Below are 16,075 nucleotides of genomic sequence, written 5' to 3' on the forward strand. Positions count from 1 at the left end.
GGCCTCTCACTGCTGTGGCCTCTCCCACTGCATAGCACAGGCTTCGGACGCGCAGGCTCAGTGGCCGTGGCTCACGAGCCCAGCCGCTCTGCGGCATGTGGGATCTTCCCGGACCGGGGCACGAACCCCTGTCCCCTGCATCGGCAGGCGGACTCTCAACCACTGCGCCACCAGAGAAGCCCTCCCCTCTCCTTTTAAATAATAATTCATTCGGTATAAACACATATAATCAAATGAATCCACTCAAAGTGCCTTTAATGATTGCCTCCGGTGTCATTACATTCTGTATGCTTGTTAGTGGATTTCCGGTTAACTTAATGCACGATTTAAACCCTTAGTAACTAGGAATCGTTCCAATTCAGCCAGATTGTATTCCATGATGCTGAGGTTTACAAATATTTTCCTCTGCATGGCTATCGAGTTTTGGAGATTAATATCCCATTGACTGTTGACTGAAAGACACTTATCAGTATTGCTCTTAGCTGACTGAGTAGAAGAGGATGATCTCACCAGTGCAAGAGAAGTCGATTTGATGACATTTCACCAGTGTTTCTCTGTAAGGGAAGGAAATTATACATATGTAGTTTATTAATATCCAAATACCGCCAAATAACATCCTTAGTCTTGGTCTACAAAAATGAACTGATTGTCCATCCCCAAGATTAAAAATCTGTTGAATGAATACACTGATTTGGAAATATGCCCTTCCCAAACACAGACTGAGAAAAAAAAAAAATTAAAGTAGCCTTTTAATGCCCAAATGCCATACCCTTGGCTTACATTTCTTGGGCATTCCAGTAGGTCTATACTTGGATCCTGTCTGATTCCTGTCTAAAGGCACCTCACTTGGAACTTTAAATATCACCAGGAAACCCACATTTTGACCTTAATTACTTGTGAATGCCCCCAAAAGCTCTTATAAAGATGGCTGAAAAGGCAAATACAAGGGAGGAAGAGGCAAACAGAAACACATGTGGCAGTAGAAGCCAAAGAAGAGAGAAAGTACAGATTCTTAAAATGGGAGGTGGTGCTGGGGAGTGGGTGCTTTCTGCTGTACTTTTCAAGTGGGTGAAAAGCTGACCATATCACTTAGTGACTTGGGGCTTTTTATAACATACTTCAGCTGTGGAACCACTGGTCAATATGAGAGAAGTGTGTGGGTAAAGAGTCAACATCTGGGGCCCTTTCAAAAGAAAAAGGAATGAGGTGACCTCCCCCTTACTCTTATTTTACTATCTTTCTACTCTCTTAAACACGGCCCCTCCCCAGTCCATGTATTCATCGAGCTTCATCAAATCCAATTGCTCTTGGACATTTTATCTGAAACAGGGTTTTCCAGAAGACAAACTTGAAGGCAAACAGAACGCAGCTCACTAGCAGGAACAGGAGGCTCATGGCTCCTCTACGGCCTCTTCACTTCGCGGGCAACAAAGCACTCAGCTGGCACCTGGGAAACAGGGGGCTGCTAGCTGCCCAGACCACGGAAGCCGCTGACCAGTACGCTAAGCGCGCCACACCGCCTGATGCAACTGGGACGTGTGGCAGCGTCCAGCCTTATATACTGGAGTGAGTTGCGACCTCAGAATTAAGCACACGCAGCGGGGTGCTACTCACAACCGGATGACATAGCACCGGCTTTCAGGAAACCAGGCAGTGCCTACTAACCACCCACCTGGTTACAGAGTTAGAGACGATGGGAGAGTTTGGGGTTTTCGGGAAGCTGAAACATGGTAGAAGTACAGACTCTAAATTGACTGGTTAAATACTATATTTTAAAAATGTTCCCCCCCCCCTTTTTTTTTTTTTTGTTAAGATAAATTTATCTTTGCTGCAACCACTCCATTATTCATTTCAAAAACAAGTCCAAAAACGAATTAGGGCTTCCCTGGTGGCGCAGTGGTTGAGAGTCCGCCTGCCGATGCAGGGGACGCGGGTTTGCGCCCCGGTCCGGGAAGATCCCACATGCCGCGGAACGGCTGGGCCCGTGAGCCATGGCCGCTGAGCCTGCGTACTGCAACAAAACAAAACAAAACAAAACAAAAAACAAAAAAAAAAACGAAGTAGAAATGCTGTAAAAGTAGTTACCTGCAAATTGTGAGTCTTGGCCAAATACCTCCTCCCTACCCCCGCTGCTATTTTAGGATTCACTCCAACCCTATTCACACTGGGATAGTTAATGTACATTTGTGTCACTGTACAGTTTAAAAAGTAATTCCAGGGTCATTCCTCCACATAGTTCTCACAATAATTTTGTGCTATAGGTATTTTTAATACTGTGTCTACTTTTGGAAATGCAGAAACAGATTCAGATGTTAAGTAAACTCATTTGAAACTAGCAGCAAAACCACGACTTGAACCCACAAGTTTGAGTCCTGAGATAAACTCTCCCATTCCCTTACCCTCATCCCCTTCCCCAGGACCTCTACCTACACTTGTGAGCCTCAAGTATATACTATTCTCCACCCAAGGAATTGAACAGTATATTTGGATTAGATAGTGAGAGGGGATAGATACAGGAATCATTGTACTAGACAAGTTAGAAGCATTCAAGAAATTCAGGTAAATGTACAAAATGGCACTGAACTAAAACACAGAACTAAAAGCAATAGCCAGGGTGATCTCAAGATGAGTGTCAAAGTGTAATCCACTAACCCTGCTTGGGGAATAACTCAAATCTTCATACAGACAGGAAGGAGAGGAATTACATTTATACATTTTTCATGTCAAACTTATTTCCCAATTATGAGTTCGGAGCTTAAAGATTTATTTAACACGTATTTATTAAACACCCACATAAAGGGTGGGCACTGTGCTGTATTCTGGGAATATGACTTTGAGCAAAAATAAAGTCTCTGTTCACCTGGAATGTGCACTCTAGTGTGAGAGATAGACATTAATCAATCAAATACTCACAGAAATCCTGTAAAAGTATTAATGAGATAAGTGATAACAAGAAGTACATGATGGCACAGGAGCTTATAATAGGATATGAGATGTAAAGGAGACTGAAGGTCCTGGCTTTATGGCCTACTCAATTGAATGGATGGGAAATAACCAAGTATGGGGATGCTGATCATGAATTTGGTGTTGGACATGTTGAGTTTGAGGAGACTTTGAAACGTAAAATAATTGATCTCAGGGAAATAAGTGAAAACATACATTTGGGAGGCATCTGCATATAAATGACAATTGAAGCTCTAGATGTGTAAGAAATTCCCTCATGTCAGTGTAGGGCATACAAACTGAAAGAGAAGTAAGAATAGAGCATTGAAGGATTTAAATATTTAATAGTTGGGTGATAACAGTTCCTTTGGCAGGTAATTGTGGTTATCTTAACATTTAATTTCTTATTTCATCAAATAAAGTTGACTGAAGCCCAGTAACATTGTCTCTAACAATAGAATTTTGAATTTTGATCTTACTGGTATCCAAGGGAGCACCTCAAAGATTTTGGAAAATATTCTCATCATGCACTTTGACTGTTGCTAACATTGACTTTTTATGGCTTTTTTTAAATTGTCATAAAGTATATAAAACATAGAACTTAACATTTTAACCAATTTTAAGTGTACAGTTCTGTGGCAGTAGGTACATTCACATTGTTGTGCAACCATCACCACCATCAATCTCCAAAACTTTTTCATCTTTCCCAACTGAAAATCTGTACTCATTAAACACTAGCTTCCTATTTTCCCCTCCACACATGCCCTGGAAACCACCATTCTACTCTCTGTCTCTATGAATTTGACTATACTAGGGTACCTTATATAAGTGGAATTACACAATATTTGTTGTGTTGTGACTGGTTTATTTCACTTAGCATAATGTCTTCAAGGTTCATCCATGTTGTAGCCCTTGTCAGAATTTCCTTCCTTTTAAAGCTGAATAATATTTCACTGCAACAATAACTTAAACAAAAAGAGTTGATTAAAAGACAAGCAATTCAGTGTGGGCACAGGAGATTCATAAACGTATTGGGAACCCTGGTTTGTTATACTCTGTTGCTTTGTCATCTTCAACATACATCTTCCTCCTCATGGTCCAAGTTGTTGCTGAACTGTTCTGTTACCAGGCTGGTGGAAAACGTGAAGAAGGACGTGCCTCCTTTCTTTTAAGGACATTTCCCCAAAGTTGCACATGATACTACCACTTTCATTTTACTGGCCAGAATGTAGATACATGGCCAAATCTAGCTGCAAAGGAGGCCAAGAAATATAGTATTTATTCTGGGTACTGATAAGCCCAATCAAAATTTATGGTTATGCTACTGAGAAAGAGAAGATGAGGAATTATTGAAGGATGTCTATCAATCTCTGTGACATCTTCTAGAGGAGGGGATTTAGAATTATCTCATGATACCAACCATCCTTGCACCCATAAGACACACATGAACTCCATCATTTGTAAGGACTTGGCTGATATTTGAAGATTAGGGAAAATGAGGGGGGGAGGACAGCAATCTGGCTTGTTCAGAATTCCACCCATCTACATCTTCCACCTTGCTTTAATTGAAGTTGTCTAAAAATGGTTCTTCCCTTCCAATTGTTTTTCTTCGAGAACAAGTTCCGAGTAGATCACACCTATTCAAGGCCATGTAACTGGGCCTACTGCACTAACCATTTATATGTTGATACTTTTTCCTATTAACTGACATAATTTTGTGCTGATTGCTGTAAAAACAGAACATAAAACATTTATTTTATGAAATTCAATTAGGACATATTTTAGAGAAACTAAACAAAAATGAACTAAGAAACATATGCTGAATTTTTTCTTTCTGATCATGCATTCTCTAGTCACATATTTCATCAACAGAGGGCATTGTAGGTTTATTTCATTTTTTTGGTTGCTCTGTACTTTTCAATTATAGCTTCCTTTCATTTGGAATTGCACCATATTATCCAGGGCCAAATAAATAAGTGGTATGTTGTATTTGTTAAATATAGCACAGATCATTGATCTGTGACACCATAATCCAGACTTCACTACATATAAATTGCCATAGAATTTTGCTGAGAACATGCCCTTTCAAATTAATCATATTTGAGTCAAAATTACTAGACCATATTTCTTTTATTTGAAAAGAAAAAGGATAAAGACTGTGTATGTTATGATCAACCCTAACCTGAGACATTTTTTGCTCCTCTACCCCCATATCACCTCTGATGTTGTAATATAGGTAAAATAAAAAGATCATATAATCTGATTGATGATGCTTAAATCTGGTATTTTATTTTCAGTGGCATTGTTTTACTTTAAGTGACATTCACAGCTTATTTTAAGTGACCTTTAGAACTGTAATATGTTCTGGAAAGTATTATGGGACTTGGAAGAAAAATTGCTTTTAGCTTTTTTGCTAAGAGAATGAGCTACAATGTCCATCTCAAATTGAGACTTTAACAATTCATTATGTTTGTCACTGAAACTTTGAAATGCCAACCTGAAAATTTTATTAAAATATAATTTTCAGCTTTTTATAACTTGTAATAATGGAAAATATAATAATTGTTCTTAATGTCAGTGGGAAATTTAAGTATAATACATGATTTTTCTAGTAATACATATACTTGAGTTGCCTAAAATAAACCAGTGTTTTTTTTTGAGGGGTGGTATATGTGTGTGTGTGTAAGTGATGCCCTAGAAGAGCTTTATAGAGCAAAACACGGGATAAATCAGGAAAAGGAAACCTTCTAAACAACTCTACCAAAGGTCCGGGAGACTATTCATTACTTTCCGTTTATTCAACAAACGTTTACTGAATACCAGGTACTGTTCTAGAACAGTAGAGATACAGCTGTGAACAAAACAGACAAAAATCCTCCTTGCAGCTTATATTCTATTGGGAAGCTATATTCAAATTCTCAGACTGATTATTTATGTTTTTTTTTTCAGATTTTCATGTAATATTTAATTAGCCAGTAATTTAAAAAGTCAGATCTTGGCAAAAGAGGGAAGGCTCCATAAAGCATTTTTTTGAAACTAACATAACCCTGACATAAAATCTTGTCAAATATACACAGAGAATTTAAAGACTGATTCTCTTAAAATGAAAAAAATCTAAAATAAAGCACTAAGCAAATAAAATATGGACAATATTAAAAAAATAATATCACCAAATATAATTTATTTCAGAATGTTAGGATGACAACATTAGGAAATCTCTTAGTATATCATTTCCATAGGTAAAAAAAAAAAAAAAAGACAATATTATAAGACTATCTCAATAGACGCCCAAAAGAGGCATTTACTAAATTTTAACACCCATTTCTGGATTAACAAACTAAACATTAATTTTTTAAAAACCTGGGCATGAAAGAATAGGTCCTTAATATTAGGATATTGAGATGAAAACAATAACCAACAACATCTGTAACAGTGACACACTGGAGACATTATAATCAACATCAAGAAAAAGACAACTGTGCTCCATCACTATAATCATTTAATAATGCTATAGAAATTCCAGTGAATGCAGTAAGAAATATCTGCATAGAAAATCTAAAAGATTCTACATAAAAAATCTTAGATCTAATGAGTTTAGTAAAGTGCCTGGATGCAAAGTAAATGAACAGATTAAAGAGCTTTCTTATATACTGGTAATAAATAGTTAGAAAATATAGTAGGAAAACAAGACCACTTACAATGACAATATAATATACAAAATACCCAGAAAAAAAATTGGCTGAAGGAAATTATAAAACTTTACTGGGAGAGATACAAGATTTACATAAATGTAGAAGAATAACATGTTCCTGGATAGGAAGACTAAACAATATAAACATGCCAAGTTTTCAAAAATTCAGATGTAATTTTACTGTAATTCAGATCAAAATCTCAAGAGGATTTTTGAAACTTGAGAAAATGCTTTTAACATTCATCTGGAAGTTTTAAAATATAAGACAGCCAAGAAATTTTTGAAGAACAAAAATAAAGAGAAGATACTTGCTTATATAAAAATGTATTAAAGAAACACTTTTTAAAACAATGTGGTGTTAGAACGGGAATATGTCGACATGGAAAGAGACTGGAAATCTCAGAACACAGATGAATATTCTAGTAGAAAATTGGTAAGAACATAAAAAAAGAAGTAAAACAATTGACAAAAAATTATAATAATAATAATGCTCAATCTAATTAGCAATCAAAGGAATAAAAGTTAAAGTGAGGTGTATATATTGATATTTGACTAATATTTTAAAGAAACTAATCCTCAATGATAAATGTGGATACTCATTCTTCTTTTTCCATTCATGGTTGTTTTCATATCTTGGCTATTGTATGTAATGTTGCAGTGAACATAGGGGTGCATATTGCAAATCAAACCCACAATGAGATATCACCTCATATCTGTCAGAATGGCTATCATCAAAGAAACAACAAATACTGACAATAATTGGAGAGAAGGGAACCCTCACGCACTGTTGATAAGAATGTAAATTGGTGCAGACACTATGGGAAACAATATGGAGGGGCTTCAAAAAATTAAGACTAGAGGTACTATATGATCTTTCATATGTTTATTGACTATTCATATTCCTCCTCTGTGAATTACTTGTCCATATTCTTTGACCATCTTTTAACAAGTGTTTTTAAAAAACAAATATATAGGAGTTCTTTGTGGATTCTTGACCCCCGCCAACCTGGTTTTGGTTATACATGTTGGAAATGTCTTCTCCCAGTTGTATCTTCTAATTTTACCTTGTCTTTTGTCACATGGAAATTTAAATTTTTGCATACTCAAATTTTGACATTTTACTGTATAGTTTTAGCTTTGGGTTCTTGTATGAGAAAGCCATTGACACCCACAAATCATACAGATAATCCTCTATATTTTCTCCAATAGTTTTTTTTTCATATTTGGTTTTTACATCCACTTGGAATTGATTTTTATTATTATGTGATGTTGGGTTCCAATTTTATTTTTCTTCATATATACTCAATTGAACCAACACCATTTATTGGAAAGCTTGTATTCTAATTTTAACAACATCTCTATTATATGCTGATTTTTCATATATGTACAAATGTATGCATATACACTTGGCTTCATTTCAGTTTCATTAGTCTGAAGGCTCCATCAGTATCACGCTGTTTTAATTACTATAGTTGTATAGTAAATTCTCACGTGTAGTATTTTTGTGATTATTTAATTCTAAATATATAACCATTTCCTTTATGATTTCTTCTTTGAACCATTGATTAAGAAAAAAATGTTCTTTTTGTTTTTACAAATCTGTGCTTTCATCGTGGTTTTCATTTATTTCTATAATCTCTATAATCATTTTAGATATTTACAGTCGCTTTTCTATTGTTCTATTACTGTATTGTGTTTGGAGAATGAAATCAGTCATTTAGCATAGATTTTCTTTGTGGCCTAGTAATTTTTTAAAGGAAAGTTTAAACTTTAGAATAGCTATCCATTCATAGAAAAATTGCAAAGCTAGTACAAAGAGTTCACATATATCCGTACCCCTATTATTAACATCTTACATTAGTATGGTAAATCTGCCACAATCAATGAACAAATATTGGTACATTATTTTAAACTAAACTCCATATTTTATTCAGATTTCCTCAGTTTGTTTTTTTTTTAATCTAATGTTCTTTTTCTATTCTAGGATCACATCCAGGAAATACAATACATTTAGCTATCATGTCTCCTTACGCTCCTCTAGGCTCTCAGGTATTTTGTAGAATGTCCCTTAATTGCGGTTTCTACTGGTGTCCTTATTTTACCATTCTGAGTGAAATATTGAACTAGTACCTCCCTTTATGTCCCTTTTCCCTCCCTGTTTTGCAGGATAGTTGTCTTAAATATTTCTTCTACATACATTTAAAACCACATCAAACAGTTTTACTTTTTTTTTAAACCATCAAATATAATTTAGAAAACTCAGGAGAAGAAGAAAAGCATATTGTATTCACCAATATTTTTGCTTGCCATGCTCTTTCTTACTTCCTGATGTTCCAAGGTTCTTTCTTTTATCATTTCCCTTTGGTTTAGAGGAACCCTTTTAGCCATTCTTTTACAGTATGTTTGTTGGCAAGAAATTCTCTTAGTTTTTCTCTCATTTGAGAATGTCTTGATTTTCCCTTTATTACTGAAGGGTATTTTTGCTGGATATACATTTATGGGGTTGCCAATTTTTTCCTTTTAGTTAATTCAACATCTCTGTCTATCCTCTTGGACTTGGCATTTACTGATTGTCTATTCTTGTTCTGTTTGGGATCATCCAGCTTCTTAGTATGATGAGTGACTTTCTATTGAAATTTGGACATTTTCATATTATAAGATTCTGGATAGCACTGAAACCTTCAGGATTTTTTGCTGATTTTCTCTTTTCTCTGACAATGCTCTGGCAGTGAAAGAAGAGATGCTGCCTCATTGCTGTCAGTTTGAGTAGAAGTAAAGATTCCCAACTTGGCTTCCATTGACATCTGAGTGTTGAAGAAGGGTGAACTCATTTCTGCTGTTAGGAGTGGACTTCCAGCTCCCCACATGGTCTCCACTGACACCGTGGTAGGGGTGAATTCACTGCCTCTCCATAATGGTAAAAGTCCTGACTCTCCACTAGACCTCCTTTGACACAACCTCAGCAGGGAGGGAATACAGCATCTCATTAATGGTGGGTGGGAAGTAAGCTCAGGACCCCCATGTAGTAACCACTGATGCCATGGGAATGGGATTCGTTGCAGGGATTGGTGTTGAAAGTCCCTGTTTTCTATTTGACTTTCTCTGAGCCACCTAATCAGGGGTGTTGGAGAGCCTTATTACAGCCTTGTGAGTGTAGATGTCTAGGTTCCCCATTTGGCCTTTGCCATCATGGGTAGGGGTCGGGCCACATTTTTTTTCTGTGGTGTCTCAGTGTAGTATTTAGGTTCTAAGATGAGGATCAGAGCTCACTGTTTCTATTGTCTGGAAAGCACAGTTTCTACAAAACGTCAGATGATGTTTTAGACACATACATTCTACAGGTTTTGCACAGTTCATTATTTTTTCCATGAAAGCCTGCTCTGGACAGAAGAGGTTAAGGTGGATCCAATGAAGATATGGTGAAAGCCCTGACCGAAGTCACATAAATTTGAAAGGAACTGCTGTCCTCTAGTCTCCACATTAATCTAGCCCGGTAACTATTGGAAGATAGACTGAATGTGAAAAGTGGTTTAAAATATGGGTATTTTTTGTTTGTTTTTTTGTCCATTTTTTTTAGAATATTTTGTTTTATACAGCAGGTTCTTATTAGTTATCTATTTTATACGTATTAGTGCATATATGTCAATCCCAATCGCCCAATTCATCCCACCACCACCACCACCACCCACCCCCCCACTTTTCCCCCTTGGTGTCCATGCGTTTGTTCTCTACATCTGTGTCTCTATTTCTGCCTTGCACACCAGTTCATCTGTACCATATTTCTAGATTTCAAATATATGTGTTAATATACAATATTTGTTTTTCCCTTTCTGACTTACTTCACTCTGTATGACAGTCTCCAGGTCCATCCACCTCACTACAAATAACTCTATTTCATTTCTTTTTATGGCTGAGTAATACTCCATTGTATATATGTACCACACCTTCTTCATCCATTCTTTTGTCGATGGGCATTTAGGTTGCTTCCATGACCTGGCTATTGTAAATAGTGCTGCAATGAACATTGTGGTACATGACTCTTTTTGAATTATGGTGTTCTCAGGGTACATGCCCAGTAGTGGGACTGCTGGGTCATATGGTAGTTCTGTTTTTAGTTTTTAAAGGAACCTCCATGCTGTTCTCCATAGGGGCTGTATCAATTCACATTCCCACCAACAGTGCAAGAGTGTTCCCTTTTCTCCACACCCTCTCCAGCATTTATTGTTTGTAGATTTTTTGATGATGGCCATTCTGACTGGTGTGAGGTGATACCTCACTGTAGTTTGGATTTGCATTTCTCTAATAATTAGTGATGTTGAGCATTCTTTCATGTGTTTGTTGGCAATCTGTCTATCTTCTTTGGAGAAATGTCTGTTTTGGTCTTCTGCCCATTTCTGGATTAGGTTGTTTGTTTTTTTGATATTGAGTTGTGTGAGCTGCTTGTAAATTTTGGAGATTAATCCTTTGCCAGTTGCTTTGTTTGCAAATATTTTCTCCCATTCTTAGGGTTGTCTTTTCATCTTGTTTATGGTTTCCTTTGCTGTGCAAAAGCTTTGAAGTTTCATTAGGTCCCATGTGTTTATTTTTATTTCCATTTCTCTAGGAGGTGGGTCATAAAGGATCTTGCTGTGATTTATGTCATAGAGTGTTCTGCCTAGGTTTTCCTCTAAGAGTGTTATAATGTCTGGACTTACATTTAGGTCTTTAATCTATTTGGATTTATTTTTGTGTACGGTGTTAGGAAGTGTTCTAATTTCATTCTTTTACATGTAGCTGTCCAGTTTTCCGAGCACCACTTATTGAAGAGGTTGTCTTTTCTCCATTGTATATTCTTGCCTCCTTTATCAAAGATAAGGTGACCATATATGTGTGGGTTTATCTCTGGGCTTTCTATCCTGTTTCACTGATCTATATTTCTGTTTTTGTGCAAGTACCATACTGTCTTGATTACTGTAGCTTTGTAGTATAGTCTGAAGTCTGGGAGCCTGATTCCTCCAGCTCTGTTTGTCTTTCTCAAGATTACTTTGCTATTTGGGGTCTTTTGTGTTTCCATACAAATTGTGAAAATTTTTTGTTCTAGTTCTGTGGAAAATGCCATTGGTAGTTTGATAAGGATTGCATTGAACCTGTAGATTGCTTTGGGTAGTAGACTCATTTTCACAATGTTGATTCTTCCAATCCAAGAACATGGTATATCTCTCCATCTGTTTGTATCATCTTTAATTTCTTTCATCAGTGTCTTATAGTTTTCTGCATACAGGTCTTTCGTCTCCTTAGGTAGGTTTATTCCTAGGTATTTTATTCTTTTTTTTTGAAATGGTAAATGGGAGTGTTTCCTTAATTTCTCTTTCAGATTTTTCATCCTTAGTATATAGGAATGCCAGAGATTTCTGTGCATTAATTTTGTATCCTGCTGCTTTACCAAATTCATTGATTAACTCTAGTAGTTTTCTGGTAGCCTCTTTAGGATTCTCTATGTATAGTATCATGTCATTTGCAAACAGTGACCATTTACTTCTTCTTTTACAAATTAGATTCCTTTTATTTCTTTTTCTTCTCTGATTGCTATGGCTAAAACTTCCAAAACTATGTTGAATAATAGTGGTGAGAGTGGTAGGCCTGGCTCTTTTTATAAGCAAAGCATCTGTCTAGTTTGTCACATGATTTGAAGGATTCAATGGTAATTATCCCTAAATATTTCTTCCATGGATATAGGCGTAGTATTTAAAATTTCCATATTATATTTACATACAAGCTATTGAAGGCTTATTTAAAAATGTACATTTTTCTGAACAAGGTAAAATTCTGAGGATATTATTAGGTAGTAAAAGATTATGAAAAAATTTTTCTGTCCCCTAAAACCTTGATATTCAGAGTGCTGTCCTCAAACAAGCACATGTGGGCTTCACCAAGGAGCTCGTTAGAATTGTAGGCCCCAACCCAGCCCTACTGTATAAGAATTAGCATTATAACAAGATACCAGTGAGTCATATGCACATTAAAATTTGAGAAGCACTTATCTGAATGACTTCTGGAGAAATGGGATACCTTTTGAGATGAGAAAGTGGTTCAAGTCTGGGCAGGAAAGAAGACAATTACCATAGTAGAGGGAGTGAACATTCAGATGAGAGTAGGAAGACAAATACCAAGGAGAAAAGACAGAAAGAGGGTTGCAGAAGGGACATGCAACCTATTTCCCAACCCCTATTCCCATCCCCTGAAGGGATGTATCCTTCAGGACAAAGAGAATTAGTAAACTGAAGAAAGAAAAAGAAAAAACAGTGAGAATGACAGAGAGAGTGCTCCAAGTGCTACAGGGACAATTTTCATTTTTATTTAAATCTTTATCAGTTCAAAAGAACAATTTCTTCTAGGCTAGTAAAACATCCTAGAGGCCTTGGAACCATGAGCAAATTTACATGTTAGTTCACGTTCATCCTACAAAGCATAAAATGCCTGATAACTTCTGGTACATAAATCTAAGACATATTCTACTCTAAAGCCTTATTCCTGAAAACCCATTGGCTTTGAGCCCACTTATGAAAAGGTACTTGATTTCATTCAGTCAATGAGATCTATGTCTTTGTATAAATCAAAATCTTTCTGAAGTTTTAATAATTATTCCACTAATTGTAATGCAGGGTCATTTATTTTTTCTTTTTTGAATTTTAGTCCACAACGTGAATTAATTCATCGGATGAGAACACAAGTTAAAAATAACCAAACTTTGGCTGTGACCTCTGGAAGGAAGTGCCAAGAAGTTTCTGCTCCAATGCTGTTTTCTCAATGATTCACAGCATGGCATCAGCAGCATTCCTTCTGGAGAAGGCATATCATCTTGTTTGCTGTTTGAAAAATGGATGAATTAGAAGTCAGACTGTGAGGTAAAATTGAGTGAATGACAAAAAGGACTTGGGACTTTTTTATTAATGAAAATAGTGTATATTGAAGCCATATGAGTTCATACATCCATATGTCTAATACCTATAGCTATATTTACTTTTATGAAAAACATTGGTTGGCAATGTATATTTTAATAGCTTTTGTAGTTAAGGAGGAGATGTTCTGATAGCAGTATATTCACAGGTAATCTTACTCTTTGCAGAATAGTAAAACTTGTTTCACTTTTTCAGCAAATATACCCTGTATCCCTTGCTTTACCCAAAGAACTAAGCTAAGCATTATGGTGGTTACAGATTGTCTTAGAAAAAGACTTTATGCGATTATGGTCTAGTAGGGGAGACAAGACATTCTAATACAATGCATAAGTGCTATAAACAAAATGTTTCTGGAGCTCTCAAGAGAGTGGGAAATCAATTCCAGCTTAGGAGAAGTCCCAAAGCCCAATAGAGGAAGTGGCCTTGGAATAAAACCTTCAAAAACAAGGATTGTAATTGGCAGACGTGTGAGGCGAATGCATTCTAAGCAGAGAAAACAGTACAGTATATACAAATAAACAGGAAAGGCAGATGGTATTTAAGGAATTGCTATAGTCTTGTTTATGTGTAGTGCAGCAGAAGGAGATAGGACTGGGAAGGTGTGTTGAGAAGATGGTTTTCAAACAATTCTACACATCAAAATCTTCTGGAGAGCTTTTGGTAATATCAAATTCCTGGGCCCCATCCTAAGAGTTTTTGATTCAAGAGGTCTGGGATGGGGATCCCAGAAAGTTTTCTATTGGAAAAGGTCTCCCAGGTGATCCGAGGCCCACTGTGTTGAAATCACGGAGTTAGGGACAGATTGCAAAGGTAGACACTGAGGTAATTTAAGAAACATTACTCTGGCCTCAATGATTAAAAGGGAGTGGAGAGTGGAAAGGGTACAGGCAGGACCAAAGATTGAACACCGAGGTAATAGTCCAGTTGTAAGACAATAGCCAATAACTGGGCAGCAACAATGGAAATATAAAGAAAAACCAAGATGTGTGAGATATTTCTCTGAAGGATAGGATATAGGGACTGAATGGGGGTAAGAGAAGTCCAGGAAGAAGGTTAGATCAATGATGATTGTGAAATTCAAGTTTAGGTGACTGAATGAACAGGAATACCATTATCCAGCTTAGAATATAAAAATTAAGTGATGCTTAACGTGTCACTTATGTGTCATTATGAAGAGATAACCTAATAAAAAGCATTTCTTGACACCCATGACTTTAGGTTAATCTCCCTGTTATACAGTTTCATAGCACCCTGTACCTTTCCTTGTAGCATGTCTTAAAGTGTAATTTCATATTAATTTGCATGGCACTTTGATTAATATCTACGTGTCCTATTAGACCACCAAGTCCATGAGGGCAGGGAAACACGATACCTGGAAAATCATAGGAACTCAGTACATTTTTAGTTGATTCAATTTTTCTACATGAGTGGTTGAATAGACAAAAAAAAAATGAACTTTTCAGTAACTCATTAAGATTAGTAGTATATATTACTGGTACAAAAATATTTACATATGAAGGATTAAATGGTAACCGTACATATTTTTATTCCAAGTATTTCATAATACATAATGGTAAAATTATGCATTTTCTCTCAAGTTAGGGGGACAAAAAATTGAGTAAACTAGTTTTGATGAAAGACTCTTTAGATGAGTTTATGTATGCTTACTTGAACAAGAAAAATTCCAAACATTTTAGAAGCTCCATCTATCTGTTTTGTTATTGTAAGAAAGGTATGTGCACAATAGATTTGCTTTTATAATTCAAGGTCATAGCATATGATTCTATGTGAATTTTGGAAATTCCAGGTTGCCTTTTTATAAAATAAAACAAAATTACATAATGAACCCACTCTCCATTAAACCATAAGGATTTGGGTCTGTACACTACTGCATCCTGCATGATCGAAAATAAAAATAACCCAGAGGAAATTTACAGAGATAAAGTTCTTTTTTTGTTCAAGATCTGCCCAATCTTCTGTCTTACTTTTTTTTTGTGTGGTACGCGGGCCTCTCACTGCTGTGGCCTCTCCCGTTGCGGAGCACAGGCTCTGGATGCGCAGGCTCAGCGGCCATGGCTCACGGGCCCAGCCGCTCCGCGGCATGTGGGATCTTCCCGGACTGGGGCACGAACCCGTGTCCCCTGCATCGGCAGGCGGACTCTCAACCACTGCGCCACCAGGGAAGCCCCCTGTCTCACTTTTGAATAATAATGCTCCATTGATCTTCTTCCTCATTTTACTCAGAAGAAATGGAAGCTAAAAGGATTAAAAGGCTTGATGAAGATTCTACATTTGGTTAGTGCCAGAACTAGACAATTAGGGATAATATTTATCGAATGTGTCTTGTATGTGACAACACTTTAAACATATTTCTATTTAAATGTCACAACTCCACTACATGATAGATGCTACCCCATTTTTATAGACAAAATATTGAGGCTCAGGATGATGCACTTTTTTTTTTGTAACATCTTTATTGGGGTATAATTGCTTTACAATGGTG

Source organism: Stenella coeruleoalba, assembly GCF_951394435.1.
Source record: "Stenella coeruleoalba genome assembly, chromosome: X".
Taxonomy (NCBI): Eukaryota; Metazoa; Chordata; class Mammalia; order Artiodactyla; family Delphinidae; genus Stenella; species Stenella coeruleoalba.